Raw genomic sequence first — 22,514 nt, forward strand, 5'->3', positions numbered from 1 at the left:
ACTTTTTCATCTGCCAAAATTCTGATCAGTTTCTAAGCTACTTTCTAAGCTCCTTTGGCTGCTAATGGAGAAACACATTTAGTTTAAGGCTCTGTACGTGGCTCATCAGATTATGAACAAGCAGGGTGCATCAAAATTGCCATAATTTGGTCAGCCCTATAACCCTACCAGGTCTTTATGGTCAGCAGGCTTAAACTGGATGTTGTTTGCATCACTCTGGTTGGGAAGGGAGGGCCCTCTTTCCAGGTGATAGTTCTGGCACTATTGAACAGCTCACCTTTACATCCACAGAGAACTTCCTATCACCTCTGCTTTAAAAACCAAACGAAGAGCTAGCTGTTTGCAGCACAGGTCGGTTTTTGTTATGAGTTATTGCTGTTGTAACAGGCCAGGGCTGGGAAGCCCTTTCATGGGGGCAGCTATGCTTTATAAATCAGTATAATGTATTATAATGTAATGTAGGAGATATCCCCCATAAAATATTGAAGATATGTTTTCATCCTCATCATTGTATATAAATAAAAACATGTGCACTAACCACAACCTGTACCCTAAGTTAACTTGACATTTCTTTAAATGGTTTCTCTGGTTGTAGGACATATCTTTGACTATCACTTTTCATGAGTATTACATGTAGACCAGTAAGACTACTAGTGATTTAAGTCATGTAACCACATTGAAACTAACAATCATTATGCAGAATAAAGAACAGAGTTACATTATTGTACATTGAGCTTTATAAAGGTTGGTTAACAAACGGAGAAATCAACATAAGTTACAACAAAGTCAGATGGAATAGAAGAACCTAACACAAATAGAGTCTTTAGGCAAATGGTTAAAGGAAGTTGGAGGTGGTTGAGCAACCTAAATGTAACGAGTCAGGAAGCTTAGGAAACCAGTCCATATATAAAAGGCCAAACTAACTGGTCCAAAGTCAAAACATAGTTCAAACATAAGTCAACTATGATAATAATGTCAGCCCCTAGGCCACATGCAGTTTGATGACTAGAGTCCGGGCTTAGGGGGCAAAGTCACTGGCCATCCTCACTCTCTGTCTTTACTATAATGATTAAATCTTCCTCTAACATTGACACATTTTGGCTGTCCTTTGCAGGACCAGACACCCCATGGGAAGAGACAGCACAAGGGGTAGCAGGGGAAACAGTGAGGACAGACGAAGTGAGAGACTCAACAACAGTTCGTTGGGTGAGGTTGGAAGCGAACGGAGACATGATAGCGGCAGCAATATATTTTAAAGATGCCAATACAGAGCCACTTGGACCAATAGGACCTCTTCCTTTAAGTCTGGGATATCCTGAGATATCACCGTCTTAGCCTTCTCGATTGCATCATCATCACTCCCTGGAGCGCAGCCACAGGAGCAAACAAATATAGTGGGGATTGGAGCTCACAAGAGAGTGTGGAGTGTCAGGACCAGATGTCTTCTTCGACTCGTGTTCTTCTAGAGAGTCACTGGGAGGTGAAGTAGTGGCAGGGGGTGCATCTGGGAGCCCCAATAAAATGGGGGCCACAGGAGTTAGGGAGGTTCATGGGGAAGGCCCAGATGGTGTTGGAGCCTGCTTTGGGGGCACCAGTTCTGCGGATTCTTCTTGTAGGCCAGGGGCAGACCCAACTTCTTCCCCCCTTGAGCCTCTTCAGCCTCTACCAGATGTTCGAGTAATTGTCTGGGTGGGAGCAATACTCCTGCTGATGTTCAGTTCCTCCTGCTACTCGCTTTTGATGCCAAGCGGATGTGCTCGCCTGAGAGTCGAGGATCTTCTTTCCCGCCCCTGGTACTGCTGAGATGATGCTTGGCCAGCACGGTCCACTGAAAAGTGTTAAAAACAAATCTATATCTGGTTAAAACATTAGGTACAATGAAAAACTCAAAATACCAATTGCTGTCATTGTAGTACCTTGACCTAATTAATGGCTATCCTGTGCAGTAAAATATAATAACTGTGAATTAGATTAAATGTAATTGAAAAATTCCCCAAAAATATTTTTTCACACATTTTATCTATTTAAAGGTAATCCTATAAAAAGGCTTTTTTTTTTTTTTTAAAGAATATTACCCAAGATGATTTCAGATATTTACATTGGTAAAGCCCCTGTTTCTCTTACAATGACTCTTTGCTTGCTTAGTACTGCTATATATAATTTGAACAATAACTCACATAGCAGTGTTCAGTAAATGTGTGCATTTATTATACTTTGGATGTGCATGTATTATATGAAGTAAGATAAAAATACACAATGTCAGCCTTGACTATATTTCAAACAACAAATACTAGTTAAGAGAAACTTCACAAACAAAAAGCATGCTGGAACAAACTGTTAAACTAACAATAAAAAGTTTCAAGAACAATTTTCAGCATAGCATTCAACTTTTAAAAGGTCCTTATGTCATTAGTGATGCCACTCCATTGTTTTTATTTCAGAAATGCACTTGTATTGCAATTCTATCATTTCTGAAAACAAAACTACAAGTCCCAGAATTCCTTAATAAAAGGTTAACCCGAATAAAATACTGATGCATGTACCTTACAAATGTTGCAGCTATGACTCTGTGTTACAGTGAAGTCATGCTGGGCTGCTGTGTATGCGGCTGGGAGAACACACCCATGATGTTCTGGACCTTGATTTATGCCCAGTGTCACAGGTCCTCACAGCGTTTTCTTCACATTTTGTCCTGCTGGTTGTACACTCCCACTACACTGCAGTGACTTGAAATGTCCTGCCAGATTAGGGAACTTCTACATTGCTCAGCTTGCTATCTGGTGCCCATAAAGCTGAGGGTACTTTTCAAGCGCCCCTCACTGATGATGGTCAATTCATTTTCTGTGAAGTGGGTGCCTTCTCATCAAGTTCATCAGCCATGTTGGAAGCAAGATTGATGCAAAGAGCAGCATGATGAAGGAGGATGCTTCACATAGAAGAAGATGGCATGGAATGATTTAAGAATGGCAGACCTTCTCTTCCTGCATGTCATTTCCTGTATGTCATTGCCTGGGGCAAGGGTGCCTGTGTTGGTGCTACATTGCCACAATAGCAGCAGCACAAGGAGATAGCAGAAATGATACCTACCTTGTACAATTTTGTGCATTTCAGGCCCCTTCTTTCACACAACTTAGCACAGCGGCCTTCTCTTCTGTCAAAGTATGTTATATATGTTCACAACTGCGTACTACTGCTTGTCCCCAAAACTGACCCCTCATTTATAGTCATCCAGAGTCTCACTATGTCAGCACTAGAGATTACTCCCTCTCCACCGTTGGCATAAAGCTCCAATGAATTAAACCATTAAGTCCCGTCTGAGTTTTTGCCATTCGTCAGGACTACAATATAAAGTGTGTGGACAAATGTGAAGTTTTTGCTGCCTGTCAGCCTCATGTAAAAGCTGCTTGTAAGGGCCAGTGCAAAGGGGAAAATAACATACACAACAGTGCACCTAAAGCCCATGGAGAGTGTACATATGCTTGTTTTTGTTTTGTAACCTACTAATTCCAAAATAACACATTTTATTAGAAAATTAAATAAATACCAAATTTGCTATAAACCTTTAATTCTCAAAAATGTTCACAAATCCATACCTTGCTCTCTTACTACAGAGACATTAACCATTAGGATGGCTTTTGCTGACAATGCAAGCGATGTCCACTGCACTTGGGGATGTCTTAAAACTCGAGCAAAGGTTGATCCCCAAGGGTAATGGAGACCTTAACTCTGTAGCCCTGACTGACTTAAAACACATCCCACAAAGTATTTTTCATGGAGCATCTTTTAAAACTTAAAAACAACATTTAATTACATACATTATAAAAGGTTTACAGAGTTGTCTCAGGATGGAATTTAAGGACAGACTGTTAAATGTGTCACAGCTGCAGCCACGTGTTGTTGTACAGGGCAAGTGGTGCAGCCATAAACCCAGAATGTAGAGGGTGAGACAGAGGCAGGGGACTCCAGCTAGTCTTCACGTGCTTCCCTTACATTGGTCCTTCTCCTGGAAGGCTCACTAGTTATGGTCAGGATTCTGAGGTGTGGAAGCATGAAAGCTGCACTCAGGAACCCGTTATTGTCTGTAATTGCTTACATAATTCTGATACTTACTTTGTTTCTTGACAGTCACACTGCTGCTACTTCCCGCAACCATGGAGTGGAATATACTGCTTCTTCAAGTGCTGACTCTGCATTTGCTGATTACTTGGCGTTATTTCTGTTTGGTGCCTTCGAAGACTCTGTATCCTGAATATATTTTAGTTTTCTCAGGATTAACACTTCATTCACAGAGTTCCATGCACTAAATACAAAATGGATACGTGTGAAGTATTAGGTTAGAAGGAACACAGTTTATAAGCTTTGTTAGTCCTGTTCATGTTTAAGAGATGAAGGTTCTAAAAAGGTCATTATATTCTTGTAGATGCATGATGATACTAGAACACTGAAGAAACCTGTAGTGCTGAAAATTGATGCAGTCACATCAAAGGGACCTTAGAAAGCTGACTTTAGTGTTTCTCCACTTCTCTTTTCCCATGGGTGCTGTTACCATCTTGAGTTCTATTTATGTCTCAGGTGGTACAGGGCTCCAGGTGGCATAGCAAATTTGCTTCTTGTATTCATGTCTTGCACCCACAAGATTGCACAGTCAGTTACTGAATTGGTTGTGCCCAGACTTTACAAATGTCCCTCAATCGTCACTGACAACAGGCTGTAAAACTACATATTTGCCTGAACCCAACAAGCAAGTCAAGAGCAAAGAGAATTGGCCAGCTGATCACGCACCTGCATAGACTGACCTCTGTTTGGGAGAATACCCCGGTTCCATGGATTTTGACATTGGCGGGGTTCAAAGTTATGTGAGGTCATATTGCAATGTTCTGTAAGACAAAATAGGCTACTAATGGGTGCATGGAACACGAGGCAGTAATTTAGGGCTTTGTAGGCATGTTCGAGGAGCTTGAAGATGACTGGGAGCCAGTGGAGGTCTCTCAGATGAGCGGTGATGTGGCTGCGGGATGGGGATGTTGAGGATAAGTCTGGCACAGGCATTCTGAATGTTCTGCACTTTCTTGAGGAGTTTCTGGGCTGATAAGTGTGAGCAGGACCATCTTTGTGGACTGATCTGGCAGTTCATGGTGAGTGAGGAGTCCAGGAAGATACTGAGGTTTTGTGAGTGGTCTGTGGGTGTGGGAGAGTTTCAAGTGCTGCGGGCCACGAGGAGTTATCCCAGGTGAAGGAGGTGGAGCTGAGGATGAGGATTTCGGTCTTTTCTGAGTTGATCTTTAGGCAGCTGTCCTTCATCCAGGTGGCGACAGCCTTCATTCCATCCTGGAAGTTGTTCTTAGTGACTGTGGGTACATTGGTGAGGGAGGGAATCAGCTGGGTGTCGCCGGCGCAGGAGACGATGTTGAGTCTGTGGTTCCTGATGATGGCTGCGAGCAGGGCCATGAAGATGTTGAAGAGAGTGGGGCTCAGGGAGGAGCCCTGAGGCTCTCCGCAGCTGATCTCTGTGGGTTTAGAGTGGAATGGTGGTATTCTGACTCTCTGTGTTCAGCTGGTGAGGAAGGAGTGGATGCATTCCAGGGCTTTGTAGCAGGTGCCAGTGTCATGGAGTCTTATGCATAGTGTGAGGTGGGAGACGGTATCAAGGCGGCTGAGAGTTCCAGGAGGATGAGGGCTGCAGTTTCGCCTCAGTCGAGGAGGGTGTGGATGTCGTCTGTGGTGGCGAGGAGGGCAGTCTCTGTGCTGTGGTTGTTTCAGAAGCCAGATTGGGAGAGGTCCAGGATGTGGTCCACTTCGATAAACTCAAAAAGTTGGGCATTGATGGACTTCTCGATGACCTTGGATGGAAAGGGGAAGAGAGAGATGGGTCTGAACTTCTTGAGGTCTGTTTGGTCGGCGGGGGAATTCTTCAGCAAAGTGATTGATTTCTGAATGTTTCCAGTCTTCTGGGAAGGAGGTTGAGATGCCAGCTATGTTGAACATGTGGTGTCATCAGAGGTGAGGGGAGGCCGGCTTAGCAGGGTCTGCTGGGATCAGGTGTCATTGGGTGTGGTGGTTGCAGGTGGGGTGAAAGGGTCTTGGGTATCAAGGCTGTTTCAGCTGTCGTAGATCTCCTTAATCTTGTGGTGTTAGAAGGTGCCGAGTTTGTTGCAGGGATCTTCGGAAGGTGGGATGTTTGCTGTTTCTGTGCTGGGTTTGGCAAATTCTCTGACCACGGTGAAGAGTTCTTTGCTATTAAGTGAGTGGCATTGATCCTTTCTTGTAGGGCCACTTTCTTTGTTGTTGTAATGAGGTAGTGCTATTCAGCGACAGCGGATTTGAAGGCTGACTGGTCTTCTGATGTCTTGCTGATACCATATCTCTTCTTGAGTCATCTACAGATGCGTCTGGACTCATGAAGAGCAAGAGAGAATCAGCTGGCTTTCTTGGAGGGTTGCTTGCCTGGAGCTTTCTTCAGGGGAGCCAGTGTGTTGGTGCAGTTGGAAATCCATCGGTGGAGGTTGCGTACTGAGGTGTTAGTTACGGGGGTGGGGTTCAGCTGAGGGAGGTGGTGAGCTGTTCTTTGGGGACCTTTTTCCAACCTCTGCAAGGATATCGGTTTGCATGGTGGTGTACGGTGGGTTTGGTGAAGGAGAAGTGGATGCAGCTGTGGTCTGTCCAAAGGAGCATGGAGGTGTGGCTCTGCAAAGAAGATGGGGTTGTGCATATGTCCTGCTGAGTGGCGAGAGCATGGGGTGCAATAAAGTCAATGATGGAATCACTGAAGGGTGGCCAGGGTACAGGGGGCCTGTAGATGAGGGTGCAGTGGAGGGTGATGTACGGGTTAGTCTGGACCTGGAAGTGGACCTGCTCTATGTTGGTTGAGTGGTCGTCCGAGTGGGTGGTGAGACAGAGGGTGCTTTTGTGTACCATGGCTATGCCTCCACCCGATCTGTTGATGCAGTCCTTGTGGATGATCTTGTAGCCATCTGGGATGGATGTGGCAATGTCTGGGATAGAGGTGGAGTTCATCCAGGTTTCTGTGAGGAAGGCGATGTCAGGGTGGACAGAGTCGAGTAGGTCCCAGATCTCCACTGCATATTTGTGTAGGGAGCGTGTTGTGAGCAGGATACAGCTGAGGTGGTCAGGTCTGGTATTTGTCAGTCGTGCATTGGGTGAGGCTGGTGTGCGGTGGCAGGTGAAGGTGCAGCTACAGTTTCGGCAGAGAAAAGGGCCCTGGGTATCATTCAGTGATGCCTGGCAGCAGGCGGTGTGGCGTACGGTGTTGAGGGCATGGAGGGTGCTGGCGTCATTGTGGTGGATGGTCTAGGGACCAGGGCCCGTGGTGCTGGGTGCAGTCCAGGCACAGAATGGCGCAGATGGGGTTGCCTCTGGTGCGGCTGCCATTAAGTAGCATCAGGGGAGGGCTGGACAGCTGTGAGGTGGGAGAGCATTGATGGAGGGGGACAGGGTTGCAGGGGGCGAGCAGTGGCGAGGACAAAGCACAAAAGTGTAGAAAAGGAAAGAAAGTGAAAAGAAAAGCAGAAAAGATAAATGGTGAAATTTAAGGAAAAGCAGGTGTCAGAGGAGAAAAAGGCAAAAACAGAAAAGGCAGAAACAGAGAGACAGAGGAAAGATCAGAGAGTCACCCCACTGGACCACCAGAGATGAGGCGCAGGGGAGTCCTGGACAGCTGGGAGGCAGAAAAATGGCGCTTGAGCATGGCGGGGATGCGGGGGTGAGCATAGGCAGGGACAAGGCACAAAAGTGTATAAAAGGGAAGAAAGTGAAAGCAAAAAACCAGAAAATATAAAAAGATGAAATTTAAGGACAAGCAGAGGTCAGAAGAGAAAAAGGCAGAAACAGAGAGACAGAGGACAGAGCAGAGCAGAGATGCTCCCTACTGGACCACCAAGGATGAGGTGTAGGCAGATGCCTGCAGGTGGAGTGTGTGCTGATGGAGGAGGGCCTCGAACTCAGGACCTTGATGGATTAGGGGACAACAGCTATCAGGCTGAGCTTGCGTTGAGGGAGGCTCACTCCTTTCTGAATCCCAAATTAAGTGGACCAAGATTGTGCTCTATTCTAGCTCATGTATTAATGTGTGCTCTATTGTACCTCCTCTGAGATACTTTGGTAGGACTTCTGTACAGTGTGAGCAGATGGGGAAGGAGTACAGAAGAAGCATCACCTGAAGAAGAAAATAATAAAACATTGCAAATGGCCAGCTATCGTATGTAGAGTGCATAATGTATGCAACACCGTCTCCCACCGCACCCAAATCACCAGACTCCACGACGTCGGCATCCATGACAATGCTCTACTGGATCCACTCCTTCCTTACCATCTGGATCCAGCAAGTCGGACTACCACTGTTCCTCTCTGAATCCACAGAGATCAGCTGAGGAGTGCCCCAGGGTTCCTTCCTGAGCCCCACCCTCTTCAACGTCTACATGGCCCATCTCGCAGCCATTGTCAGAAACCACACACTCAACATCGCCTCCTACACCAACGACACCCAACTGATCCTCTCCTTCACCAATGAACCCTCAACCACCAGTTGCAACATGGATGAATGACAGCTGCCTCAAGCTCAACTCAGACAAGACTGAAGTTCCCATCTTGGGACCCACCGCATCAGCCTGGGATGACTCCTGGTGGCAAGCCACTCTGGGTTCTCCCCCCACCCCGATAGACCACGCACGTAACCTTGGCATCATACTGGACTCTTCACTCATGATGGACCATCAAATCAATGCAGTCTCCTCAGCTTGCTTCCACACGCTCCGATAGACTTTCAGATGGATTCCCACAGAATCCAGAAGGATGGTCACCCATGCACTCATCACCAGCAGACTCAACTACAGCAACGCACTTTATGCCAGCGTCACCAAGAAACTTTACACATCAGTAAAGCAGCCACTGGCATTATGCACAACCTGCATGTTGATGTAGTTTCTGTTGAGGAAAATGCGTGCTGTGTGTTTGGCCGATCGAAGTACCACATGGGTGCAATCAATAGTAGCTAGCACATGTGTGAAGTGGGAAATGACAAAACATCCTTAGCTCAGATTGCACGAATCTCCCAAGTAGTTGAAGATTCCTCTCTGTCTAGTATGTGTCAATAAAAGGCTTAAATACACTTCTCTAATTATTTTCAATAGAACAGGCTCTTGTGATAAATTATGTAAAGTGCATTGCTTAGCATATCATAGCTTTTCGTCCCAAAAAATCTGTGGCATCCAGCCAAGCTTACCTGCACAGGCGCTAAATACAACAGCTCCTGTGACCTCTGAATTTCCAAACCCTTCCGGATCCTGTTTGTTAATGTTCAGCCCCAACCAGTTAGAGGATTTCCGAGGGCCTAACTAGTACAGGTAAATCAGGCTCACCGCTGGACCCTCTTCCACCATCCTCATGCCATTTATAACAATGCGTCTAAAATGTATCCAATTCTTATTGATCTTTTTAATCTTCCAATGGTCACAGCACATTCTCCTTCCTCATGGAAACATGCAGTGGTGTTTCCATACTGGAAAAAAAACACCTTCTTTGGATACTGCTAAACTGGAAAATGTCCATTCCATACATTTTATCCTGTTCCCCACCAAAGTTCTAGAAAAACATATTAATTGACAACTCTCTTCCTTTATTTGATCTATTGAGATAGACAATAAAAATACAGGATAGTTTAAAAAAGATTTCAGTACAATATGTGTGATTAAATATATCCAAAGACATGGATAAAATGTATACATTTACATTTAAAAAAATCAAACAACCTCAGATAGCAGCCCGGCATACATTTCAGTCTACCCGAATTTCCCTGTGAATCGGCAGTCATCATTTAAAACTAATTTCAATATGTACCGCAATAAATAGACAAAGATAAGATTAGTTAAAAACCACATAAAATACATTGAACAGTTCAGTTCCTAGACACTGGCCGCTAAGTTATTGGAATAAAAAGGCAGGCTATAGCAAGGACCAAAGCATTTTTTTTCTCTTTTAAGGATGCAGGCACGTAGATTAGTCACAGCTAGATCTGAGCCTGACTGCAGACCTCAAAAAACTAAGAACACATAACACAGAATTGCAAGTGAACATTTGCAAAAAAAAAATGCTGGTCTAACCTGTCTAAAATTGCACTTCTTTAAATTGTGAAATAGAAAAAGAATTCCTGGAAAAAATGCATCATGTCCTGTGGAGACTTCCCGTCGCAGCCACAAGAAGGGAGACTCTGGCCCCTATGTACCTCACCCGGGTGGGCCAGGAGGTACTGAAAAAGATCCATACGGAACCTGGTGGGTGAGAATCGATCATGGGAACATTTGAGCTGTAAAAGATAGGGTTCAGTTGATGGCTCGGTTTTCAAAAGGAAATACCAACGCACATTGGGCTTCTTCAATTCTTCTGCTTCCCAGTCTATCTGCCGTTTTTTAAAAAAGTTCTTTTTCACCCAACACAGGTCTCCTCTGCACATATTCTCTAGGTTGGGGAATCAATCATTCCTTACCAAGTCCACAAGACAATCCCTTACATACCTAAGCCAGGGAATATGATAAAAGTGATCGGGGGTAAGTCAATCAGTTAAAATATCCTTACTTAGTGCGATTCCATCCCTAAGCCATAAATTCATCCAAAAACATAGGGGATGGTAAGATAAGAGATCAGAAAGAAAAGCAGAAGCTAATTCTTTGTGGACTATAATAGAGGGGATACACTGCGTTAGACATAAAAGATTTTTTTTTAAAGTATTTTCAACTACTTGGAGTTACTCTTGCTCCTTCTAACCCCATATCTCACTGCCATAAGCCACCTTAGTAATGCACTTTGCCTTGTAGATGTTCAAGAGGGCCCCAATAGGTCTGGTGCCAACCTAGATGCAAAATTAAAGATGGCAGTATTGGCCCTGACAAAGTCCCCTTATTACCTATGGATGAGGGGGCGCCAATTCATGGCAGCATCGAAAACTACACCCAGATACGAAAAGACATCGGTCATAGGGACCGGCGTCGATCCCACCACAAATGTGTACGGTTTGCTGGGGCGTAAACCTACTTGCATTACTAAGGATTTGTTATTATTTAATAGCAAGACCAAATCTTCCATAAAGCAGACAAATGAGGTCATTCAAGTTTACAAACCCCTGGCTGTCCTAATCATGAGGACGTCGTCGTCCGCGTACAATAGTACTGGAAGGATCCGCCGATCCACTTATTGACAGTCAGTTTTTATCTTCACCTGGGTATTCTCCAAATTATTGATATACAGATTAAAAAGAAAGGGGGGCAAAATTCACCCCTCTCGGACCCTTCTCTCACTTGTGAGCTGGCGGGTGACTCTCAGGGGCATATGTACAAGCCCCTATCGCCACCACAATGTCCCCTATAGTGACGTTGTGGTGGCGCGATAGAGGCTGCGCCTTATGGACAAGGCAGCATTAAGCCACTCAACGTGGCTTAACGCTGCCTTGTACATAAGGCCCCCTTTCACGCTATGGTTAGCGTGAAAGGGGTGGGCAGTGGGTGTTGCGGTGGGCGTTCCCCCGCAACACCCATTCATTTTGACGCTGCCCCCTCTGTACAAGGGTGGTGTACATAGGAGGCAGTGCCAAAATCAAGACTAGGTAAAAATTGGTTTTAAGATGGCAAAACGAGGAGAAATGCATTATTTCTCCTCGTTTTTACTGTTTCCATGTGTTCTGTCTTGTGCAGCACACATGGAAAAAGCAAAATGCCATGTCCCTTCCTGTACATAAACAAACAATAAGGAAAAATGTCATTTTGTCAATTTCATGTGTGCTGCATGAAGCAGCACGCATGAAAGTGACAGAATGGCATTTCTAGGATTGTTTATCTGCAGGAAGGGACACATTCCTACATATAAACAATCCTTCCCTGCACGCACACACACTTTCACTCTGGTGCAAGGATGCCTGCGTTGGCGCTAGGTTGCTAAACTTAGCGCCATTGCAGGGGGAAATGCCAGGCTGCACCACATTCTTGTGAATATGGTGCAGCCTTGCGTTTCAGAAGTGGAGGAGAGAGGCGTTAAGCCAAGAAGGCTAACGCCTCTCTCCACTTCCTTGTACATATCCCCCTCAGATCGGTAATGAATCGAACCACCGCCTTGGTGTCACTATGCAAACCTGTTCAATTCTTCAAAGTTAGGTGTTTTCCCTTATTATAAGTCTGCCTTGCTTGCCTTATATGAAGAACTAACATGGACCCTAGATCAAAGTGGCTCAATCGCTATAATACTGCTCGATTTGAGTGCTGCTTTTGGTATGTGTCTCATAACCTGCTATTACAGAGACTACGGAATCGATAGGAAAGGCCATGGAGTGGTTTGATTCATTTTTTAAAGGCCAAACTCCTGAAGACTTGGCTCTTTAAACAGGCTTAGCAGTAACGATGGATCAAGGACGGATCAGCTACCTAGCGCCAAGAAACCTCTTGGTGAACGCGCGCTTTAGAAATACTCAGTAACATAACATAACAAATGCTTTTAAGTCTTTTTCTACCACTTCATCAGTTTTCTGTGGTTGAGTAAATGTTCCTCCTTGAGTGCAACTCTTTTTAACATTCATGTTCATCCACTGGCCGATATTGTGGAATCATTTTGCCTTGCCCTGACCACTCGTGCGGACGACATCCGTCTTGTAATCTTGCTATTGCAGATCAGAGTAACCACTTTGTGGAATTTTGGAATTGTCATTTGGCTGTTGCCGACTGGATGGAAATTAACTGCCTCAAATTTAATAAGACCCACCTTTTGACCCCTTCCTGGTATCTGGCCGGTTCTGAGCCCTTTTCCTCTCCCATAACCAGCAGAAAAAAACCTCACCATTTTGTTTGATGACAAATTAACCTTCAAACCTCAAAATTAGAAGCTTTCTGCATTCTGTTTTGATCTTTTTAGGAGAATCAAGAAAGTTGCCATGGGCTCTTACATCCATCCTAAACTCAAAATAACGGTGGTCCTGGCTATCATTGAGTCTCAACTGGACTATGGGGATTTTCTTCATTTGGGTATCTCACAAAAAATTGCCTACAAATGTTTCGAAACAGGGCACCTCATCTACTCTTGTATATCCCCAAACACCTTTCAATGTCCTGTCATCTTTTCTTATCTTTGGCTGTCGGTCAAAACGCATATTCAATTTAAGTCTCTCTGCAGCACTATTTGTGCCTTTGCCAATAGTGGCTCCATTTCACTCAGACACCTGATTCAACCATACATTCCAACCTGGGCCTTGAGGTCCTCTAATTGCAGACTTTCTCTTGTACCGAGGAACAGAATAGTAAGACATGGAGGAAAGTCATTCTGGTTCTTGGTGTCCAAACTTTGTAATCCCCTTGCACTTCAGCTGCGTCTGAGCCTTAGTAAAGCGATATTCAGAAATAGTTGACGACCTGGCTGTTTTAACTCTTTGTAGGCCTCATGGAGCTTCTTAGTGCCCAGGTTGCCATGCACTGTATAAAGGCTAAACATAAACATATGAATTATGTTGCACCTTTACTAAAATCTATAGCACATAATAAGTCATAATTACATACATATGAATAATTGATGTGCTATCAAACTATAATAAAGCAAACATTAAACGTTGTACATGTGCAATCAATACTGAAAGCAGCACATGTTTATAAATTGAAAATGTGCTCTAAGCTACATGAATATCTGAAATGTAAAGGGGCATCACACCATTGATCCAGGTTGCTGTCTACTTACCCAATACTTGTAAAACAAACATCATCAGGCAATCTATCATCATTATTAGTCCTGGGTAGAATTTGAATTATGAAGGAGTAATGGGAGTTGTTTTGATAATTCAGCGTTACTTGTTGATGTGGAATTATGGATAATAACTCAATCACCCCCGCTCACCTAATTAAGAGTAATTTAGGGGAAAAACATCCTGCCATGAGCACACATTCTACTGCTCTGCATAGGTGCATGGGCAAGGTGACTGGTGAGCCCTACTTGTGCCTTACTCAGCAATAGCAAAGGCAAATATTATCCTCTAGCAACACTGACTGGAGTTCAAAATGCAACTGCTGAATTCAGATTACAATAACAATTGTACCCATCTCCCTAGATATAGACTACGAAATGTCACCATTACCCTCACCACTGCTGAGAAAGTGTTCATATGACAAATGTGGATGCTCAAAGAATGGGGTGGAGAAGACCAGCAGGCTACTCGGACACATACTGCACCAGAGGAAAGTACAGCTTGTGCTCCTCACATTTTTTTGATGGTGGGGTCAATTAGGGATCACTTTACTGAAAGTACAGAGATCTTCACTTTTTTTCTGTGAGAAGCTATATGAAATGAACAAAAAAGTGTACATCCAGAGGAGAACTATATGTGATCCCATAGCCTACTTTCCTTAAGTCAAAAATGTCAATTCCTGATGAAGTAAGATTACCCTGATTAAATTGCTGAAGCTATTACGGACCTGCAGAAATACAGATCCCTTGAAGAGGACAGGGTCCATAAGGAATTGTATGCATCTTGTGAGGTAAAGGTGGAGCCTATGTTTCACAGCACCTTTAAAAAGACAAAGGTAAATTAATCTTAAGGTAACTTCTCCAATAATGTTGTTATAACACTAATCCCCAAGGAGGGAAAGACCTATTGAAATGTGGGAGTTATTACTCTAATTCTTCAAAAATGTTTTGATGTAAGAATCTTGGCCATAGTCCAACCCTCAGGGTCTGCAAAGTTATTCCCCCGCAGGTGTGTCACTCCCAGTTGGGTTTTGTACAGAGATGCTCATCCCAAAAACATGAATTGAGAGTCATGGGCTGTTGCAGTCCAAGGGCTTGGAAGAGCATGTGCAATCCATATCCATCGATGACAAGACCATCAAAAGGCTTGAAGGGAGGCACTTTTTCTGCCCACATAATAGATTGGTCTTGGTTGGGAATTAAATTCCAAGATTACATAATTGTACCACCACCCAACAGTGCAGGTGAAATGTGGAAGCTGCCATCCCAAATCCCAAATTCAGCTCCCATTTGGCACAAGATAGGAATAACCCCTCTCCCAAACATTATTCCTTTTTGCAATTATACACCTGTTGTCTGCAGCCATTCATTCCTTAGATCCCTTAGGTTTCACATGCATTAAAACATTTCTTTTTGCAGATGACATCCTTAGGACCATGACACAAATCAAAACGTCACTACCAACTCTGAAGCTTGATTTCTTCTTGCAATTATCATGGTACAAAATTATCTTGGTGAAATACGAGGCAATGCCATGTGTTACTCCACCAGAAGGCTACCATAACAGGTTTGCATATGTTGTGGATTTAGAAAGGTTTAAAGTATACAGACATACTGTTCAACAGCCACCTTGACAAGATGATAGAGAAATGATACACTCATTGATGGCTAGCTACAAACCCTTAAAAGGAAGAAATCCTACTTACTTGCATAATCAGTAGAAGTCACTTACAAAAAGAGAGCATCTTTCATAAAAAAAATCAAATCAAAAAGGCAGGAAGAGAAATCAAGAAACAAACACGATAAGGAAACAAATATTTTTTCACATAGTATCTTTTATTTATGAAAATATATTTTTACAAATCCAAAAATATATTTTTTAAAATCCAATTAGTTTAAAAATGGAAATCGCATTCCTTATTAGCTTTGGGAATCTCTTCTACAGAAGAAGAGCATATCTGTCTGCCTACATAGGCATCATATTTAAAAAAAAATGAAAATGCTCAGTTTTACAGGTACAATATAAGCTTGCATGGACTTACCAAACCCAACAGCTAACCTGATGGTACACACTAGGTTAAACCTCTGGACGACCAGCCAAATGTGCATCAAAGCTGACACATGGCTACAGTCCTCAGCTGTATAATTGTACAATATATATCTGCTTACAGAGGCACACCTAGTCACTGACACTCTTGGGAATCCACAGACTCTGAATGAGTAGGAGAGCTTTTCCATGGTTCTCTAAAATCCTTTCAAGGTCTCAGGTCTGAAATTGGCCTTAGCCTGGCACACCAGTGGTGGTATAACTAAACTGCCCACTGCCATAGAAACTGACTAGGCAAGGACCCATTATGCGTAAGTGAGAAAATATCTGGAGATATGAGGGTAACACAAAGAGACTAGGGGCTTTAAAGGAGATAATGTTGCATCTGCCTCAAAGGAATTTTGGTATGCAAATTTGCTCTACAACTACAAAACTGGAGACTAGGGGGCATAAGTACAAGAACTTAATGCCACTGTAGTGTCAATTTTTTGACGTTACAGCAGCTTTTTTTTTATCACCTTATTTACAAGTTGCCGCTAACTGCTGTTAGCTGCACTTTTCCGGCTTAAACGTGAATTTTTTAGATTGCTACTTCTGTTAGTGAGACTTCACAAAAATGAGATGCAAGGTGGGCGTTCCTGTGAAAAAACTGCCTCTATCCGCACTTAGTGATATTTACAATGAAATTTCCATATGGCGATAACCAACCAAAACTACAGTTTTAGTTTTAGTCCAGTTAGAGGCAGTTTTTAAAGACCAGAAAATATCTGGTCTTAAAATTGGTGAAAACACTTGGGGCCTCATTTCAGAGGTTTTGGTGCTGGACAGCACTGCAAGGAATGTTGCTGCGCTGCCATGCAACAAAACAAAAGGGCAGGAATGCTTTCTATCAATAAGATAGGGCACATTTCTGGGCCTCAGTCATGAAAAGTGTTGCATTGGTGCGACAAAACAGCGTTGCAACTCTTTTCACTGCCCCCTCCTTGTGACACCATGGATCCTTCATATTCAATGTACTGCACTCTATGTCGGACTCAATGACAGATACGTCTGGAATCCTGAATTATCTGGCAGTACTAAAGTCACGCATTGCTTCAGTTATGTTGTAAGCGTGACGCAACACAAGCAATGCATGGGGCCAGCCTATCCCTATGGCACTGCATCACCCTTACGCCTGCCATAAGGCAGGCGTATGTTTTTGATGCAGTGGTGTCCTAGAATTTTCGCAGTCAAATCTGAAAGACTTCACTGCACCAATCCTACAAGGCATTGTTGTGTTGGAACGCCCACCCGGCATACATCTTAACAAATGCAGGTATAATGTGGCACAGGGCTACAGAAGGTCACGCATATGCCTAGATGCGTCACTTTGTAAATACGGCGCAACGTGGTGCAAGATCCAGGCTGGAAGTACATCAAGAAAATTACACACTGGCAGTGTTAAGCTGCCTGAAGACGCTCCGGATTAAGTCCACCTGTCTTTTTCCCCAATGATGGTGCACAGTGGCTGCCATGCGCCAACGCAGGCACCCTAGCGCCATGGTGCAAGGGTGACTGCATTGCAGAGTTGATTGATGTTGTGGCTCCATCTCTACTCAAGACGTCTGCAGGTGCGTCTGGACCAGTAGAGGGCAGGAGTGAACCAGTGGGCCTTCTCTGAGTGTTGTTTGTCCGGTCTTTTCTTGAGGGGTTCCAGGGAGTAGGTGCAGTTGGAGATCCATCGGTGGAGGTTGCGTGCTGAGAGGTTGGCGGTGTGGTGGTGCTGAGGGAATTGACAAGAAGTACTTCAGTGGCCTTGATCCAGCTGTGACGGGGGCAATGATGGCAGTGGTGTATGGCGGGCATGGTGAAGGCATGATGTATACAATCATGGTTGGTCCAGGGGAGTTCTGTGGTATGACTGTACTTGAAGTTACCGCTGGCGGAGCAGAGCGGCTCGAGTGTGTTTCCGGCTATGTGGGTTGGTGCAGTGACTAACTGCTTGAGTCTGATGTTGGCGAGGTTCCCCAAAAGGGGGGTGGTGTTCTGGTTACTGGGGTTGTCCAGGTAGAACTTGTGGTCTCCGAGTAGGATGTAGTCAGTGGATGGGAGAGCCTCGGGTGATGAGGTCTACAATGGCATTGGTGAATGGGGGTTCATGGCCAGGGGGCCTGTGGATGAGGGGGTCACAGAAGGTGGTGTTGGGTTTGGTCCGAATCTGGAAGTGGAGGTGTTCCATGGTCACCGATGGGTCATTAGAGTGCGTGATCAGTCGGAATGTGCTTTTGTAGACAATGGCAATGCCTCCTCCCAGACGGTCGGGTGATCCTTGCGGATGATTTTGTAGCCGTTGGGGATGGCGTTTAAATGAAGGTTTAAGTGAAGAAGGTGATGTCTGAAGAAGTGGCATTGAGGAGGTCTCAGATTTCTGTGGCGTATTTGTGGAGGGACAAAACGTTGAGGATGATGCAGTTGAGCTGGTCGGGTGCGCTGTTGGTCGGCTGGGCGGCAAGAGGCGCTGGTGTGCTGATGAGGCAGTAGGTGCGTTTTCAGTTTTCGGCAGGTGCAGGGTGCAAGGGTATTCTTTGGTGATGCTAGATAGCAGGCGGCATGGTGTTCAGGGTTGAGGGTGAGGAGGGTGCTGGTGTCGTAGTGGTGGAGTGTCCGAGAAGCAGGGTCCCTGGTGCTGGGCACGGTACCGGGGTGAGCGAACGGACACAGATGAGCCTGCCTTTGGCTTGCCTTCGGCGCACCAGTGGCATGCCTGCTGTGCATGGCCACACAGCATCCGCCATTAGGTAGTGTTGCAGAGGGACTGGACAGCTGGGAGGCAGGAAACAGGTGAAAGGACCCTGGAGGGGGCAGGGACGTGGGGGATCACAGCAGCAATGAAGTAGAGAATAGGGAAAAAGGTACTGCAAAAAAGCAGCGGAAAAACATAGCCAAACAAAGAAAAGACAAAAAAAGACAAAAGTAGAAAATCCACGCAGAAGAGCAGAAAGATGAACAGGAATGGCAGAAAAGAGGGATAGGAGGGCAGTTAAGCTGCAGAGCAGTGACGCTCTATCACTGGACCACCAGAGATGAGGTGCAGGCAGGAGCCTGCGGGTGGAGGAGGGACTTGAACACCTGATCTCTGGGTCAGAGGAACCAGCAGCAGAAGATGGGGACAGCAGCAACCACTCAGCGCAGTGTTGTGGGAAGAGGTAGTCCACTAAGGGTTAGTCCCCTGTACACCCAAAAGCAAACTAACAGGGGGCAAGGAAAGGCGGCACCACCCGGTAGCCTCTTGTGATCTAACAGTGGCGGCCAGATTCCATGTTCCCCAGCGAGTAACGGCTGATCAAGCTGCATATCCAAGGGCCTGTGAAAAGGAGTCTAGGCAAATCACATTATATTTATACGTGCAGGAAAAAAGATCTAGAGAGTGAATAATACAATTACATATATGTTAAACAACATACAACATGACATATGTTATTATCATCAAATTGTTTATTCATCATTTTTTTAGGCAAAGTCTTTTTCCCCTTTTTCTTGAGATAAATATATGAAAGTTTATGTCTGATAGTTTGTTTAAATACTTTAAAAGAATTTTACCAATATTTTCAGGTGTCCAAATTCACAGTGAATACATAGAAATGTGCACATGTAATACATTAGTGAATATTTTCTTTTCTTTTTTACTTAGAAATCATATCAATTAGAGACCCATGAATGCTCTTTATTGACAATGCACAATGCAAATGGCTAAATGATGAACAAAAGCTGGCTGTATGCTGACACTAAGCGCATTTCGGCTTAGCCTTCGTCAGAAATCCGTCGCAGTAAACACTATTGTTATGATGATTCAGCTGTAGAAGAAGGTTTCCTAGAGTAGTTTGAAATATTGCCATGGAACTTGAACATTCCTTGCGAGTTATGCAGTAAGTCTTAGAGAACCAAGGGGCATATTTACAAGCTGGCGATAAAAAATTATCACCGCTTTTGCGGCCGTTTTCAGCCAAAAGCGGCGATAATTTTATCGCCTAATTAGCAAGGCTACGCTAACGCGTGAAACCTTGCTTTAGCGTGGGGATTCCTAACGCCCAGTTTTGCATCTCTAATGAGATGCAAAGTGGGCGTTCCTGACCTAACATGGCAGGAGAAATGTCACTAAGCGACATTTCTCCTATCATCAAGCCCCACGCTATGAAGCATAGCGGCAGGAAAAGTAGCGATAACCCCTGTTATCGCTACTTTCCTTACGCCTGCTTCAGGACTGACTTAGCCATGATATCCTATGGAAGGTGGATATCATGGCTAAGTTTGTGAGTCCCTATCAGCAAGCTAACGCCACACTATGGGCCTCATGTAGGTAAATAAATTTTACCGGTTCATAAATACCGAGCCGTACCGAATCGGTAAATTAGAACCGGTAAGTTATATGTAGGTAAAAATTCGGTAACAGTTACCGATTCGGTAACATTCGGTAAATACGAATCGGAAGTCACCGAATCGGTAAATACCGAGGTGGTATCCACCGAATCGGTAAATACCGAGGTGGTATTTAGCGAATCGGAAAATACCGAGGACACTACCACCTTCCCTTAACTAAGTAGCCAATATCACAATCATGTCATTATAGAAGGTCTCTCAGGCTTGAATAGGGGACCCCATACCTCAAAGATCAGCTTAGTGAAATCACATCACAGGAGCATCAGGAGTCTCCTCGCAGGAAGGCTCGTCTTCGGTCTGAATAATAAACATGACGTCTGAGATATGAAAAGCACCAACTGTCAGGTATGTGCAGCTGCGCGTGTGCCATGGCTAAATCGTGGGTCGAACAACCTAGAGTGGAAAACAAGCATTGTGTAAAATTCCAGACTGTGTGTCACAGCATGTACAGACCAAGGTCGCTGCGCAGAGCTTGGGATGGGAACAACAGAATGCACCCGTCTGAAGGAAGTCTCGAGTCAGCAGTTTATTCAAGAAAGAACATGTAAACGCAGTGTCGTGTGCAAAGACACAAATATGGCTACATAACATTCAACGTGGTAATGCCAACTGAACAATGCATGTACGTATTCAGGGAGAACTCACTACACGCCCCCTTGAGCGAAGCAATATGTAATAGGCACGAAAAGAGAGAACGCAGAGTTCAGTTTCGTCAGAGCAGAACAGGGCGTAACCAATGCAGCGCCAAAGTCCTACAGTCCAATTAATTGCAGCATACAATTCCAAAAACACAATGCAAGTATAGTAAAAAACTCAAGCAGACCATCAGGAAGAGAAAAACGAGAACTAAAAGAAATAAATGTTGCGCCAGGGTGCTGTCCAGTAGCACAGGCGCAATGGACGACAATCCAGTTAATCCATGAATGTATAGGCAGCATATGTGGCCACGGCTTCCAACAAGCAATCGTTTTCAGGGCCACTAAAAGTCTCAGCCATCCAATTGAGTAAAGAAAAGGAACATACGTGTTCTCCAACCAACGGAGCCTCTAGCACAATCAGAGGGCACCCGGAATGTTCCTCCAAATAGCTCATGGACAAGAAGTCGTAGGCTGCCGCTGAGATGTCCCAATTACCCAGGATACCATGCGCCGCTCCACACGCCATGATCCGGACACCAGAACAGGACAACTCGTGAGACACTAAGGGCCTCATCAGTCGATCGAAATCCGGCACCGGAGACACCATGTTGGTCAAGCACAAATCCAGAGGCCATTCAAAGGGACAATCCAGGCAGTGTAATACAGGTTGTACGCAGGTGAAGTAGGAATACCTGAAGGATAATCCATAAGCCAGGCTCAAAGTCGCCAATGGCAAAGTACCATAGAAGTCAAGCATCCTATCACGAAGAAGATGCAGACGGGACAGGTGCTCGTGTGGCACAGAAGGAGCAGCCATTCCGTAGTATGAAAAGTAAAAGCAGCACACCTGCCACCAGCGCCAGAAGCAGCGGAACACCTCCAAAGATGCTCGAGAACAGTGAATGAACAAATGCCGGAATTACACCACAAATTGTTTGGAAAGAGGTCACGAGACCCGAGCCCCACATGTTAGAAAAAATTGAGCCAGGCCGGTCGTGGACGAGGCATTGATAATACTTTGGATCAAAGAGCCGAAATGCAGGGGGAGGTCAGTATTCAGAGGCGCCTGTTCCTCAGTGCGCGTAGTAGCAACGTGAAGGACAAATATTTTAACGAGAGGAAGTCAAAGGCACCTCTTTGTGGGACAATGGCGCTCTATTCTGCTCAACTTGTTGGACTCTGCTTTCAAGGTTGGAATCGAAGGCCAGATGGAAACATCCCGCCGCCCATGCGGGGGTGGAAAAAGAACAGTATTGCAGCAGACAACTTCATGCGAGACAGTTATGTACGGGATTACCACTCACATCCCGCAGCAAACTTCATTAATCATTATTAAATGAATACCGTTTGCAAGCACAGTGAAAGAAGGTGTAATCACAGGCACTGGGATACCTCGTAGGACGCACGCCAAAATCGGGGCTTGTACATTGCATGCGCCGTGTACTTGCATGTGCCTATTGTCTCATGTATGAATCCTAGAAGTGAGAGTGCTAGAGCTAATATCTATAACGGCTTAGGCCTTCTCCATGTTTGCTTGGTCAATAGCTCTCAGTCTGGAAGCCGCCTCACTGTGCGGCAACTTGCAGACCTCGTTGTAAATAGCATACGCGCACCTTTTGGTTCTGCCACCCACGGGACCATTCACAATATCATTCCATTCGGTATGCACATTGATGGAGTGGGTGGACTTC

Source organism: Triturus cristatus, chromosome 4_1, assembly GCF_964204655.1.
Source record: "Triturus cristatus chromosome 4_1, aTriCri1.1, whole genome shotgun sequence".
NCBI classification, from domain to species: Eukaryota; Metazoa; Chordata; class Amphibia; order Caudata; family Salamandridae; genus Triturus; species Triturus cristatus.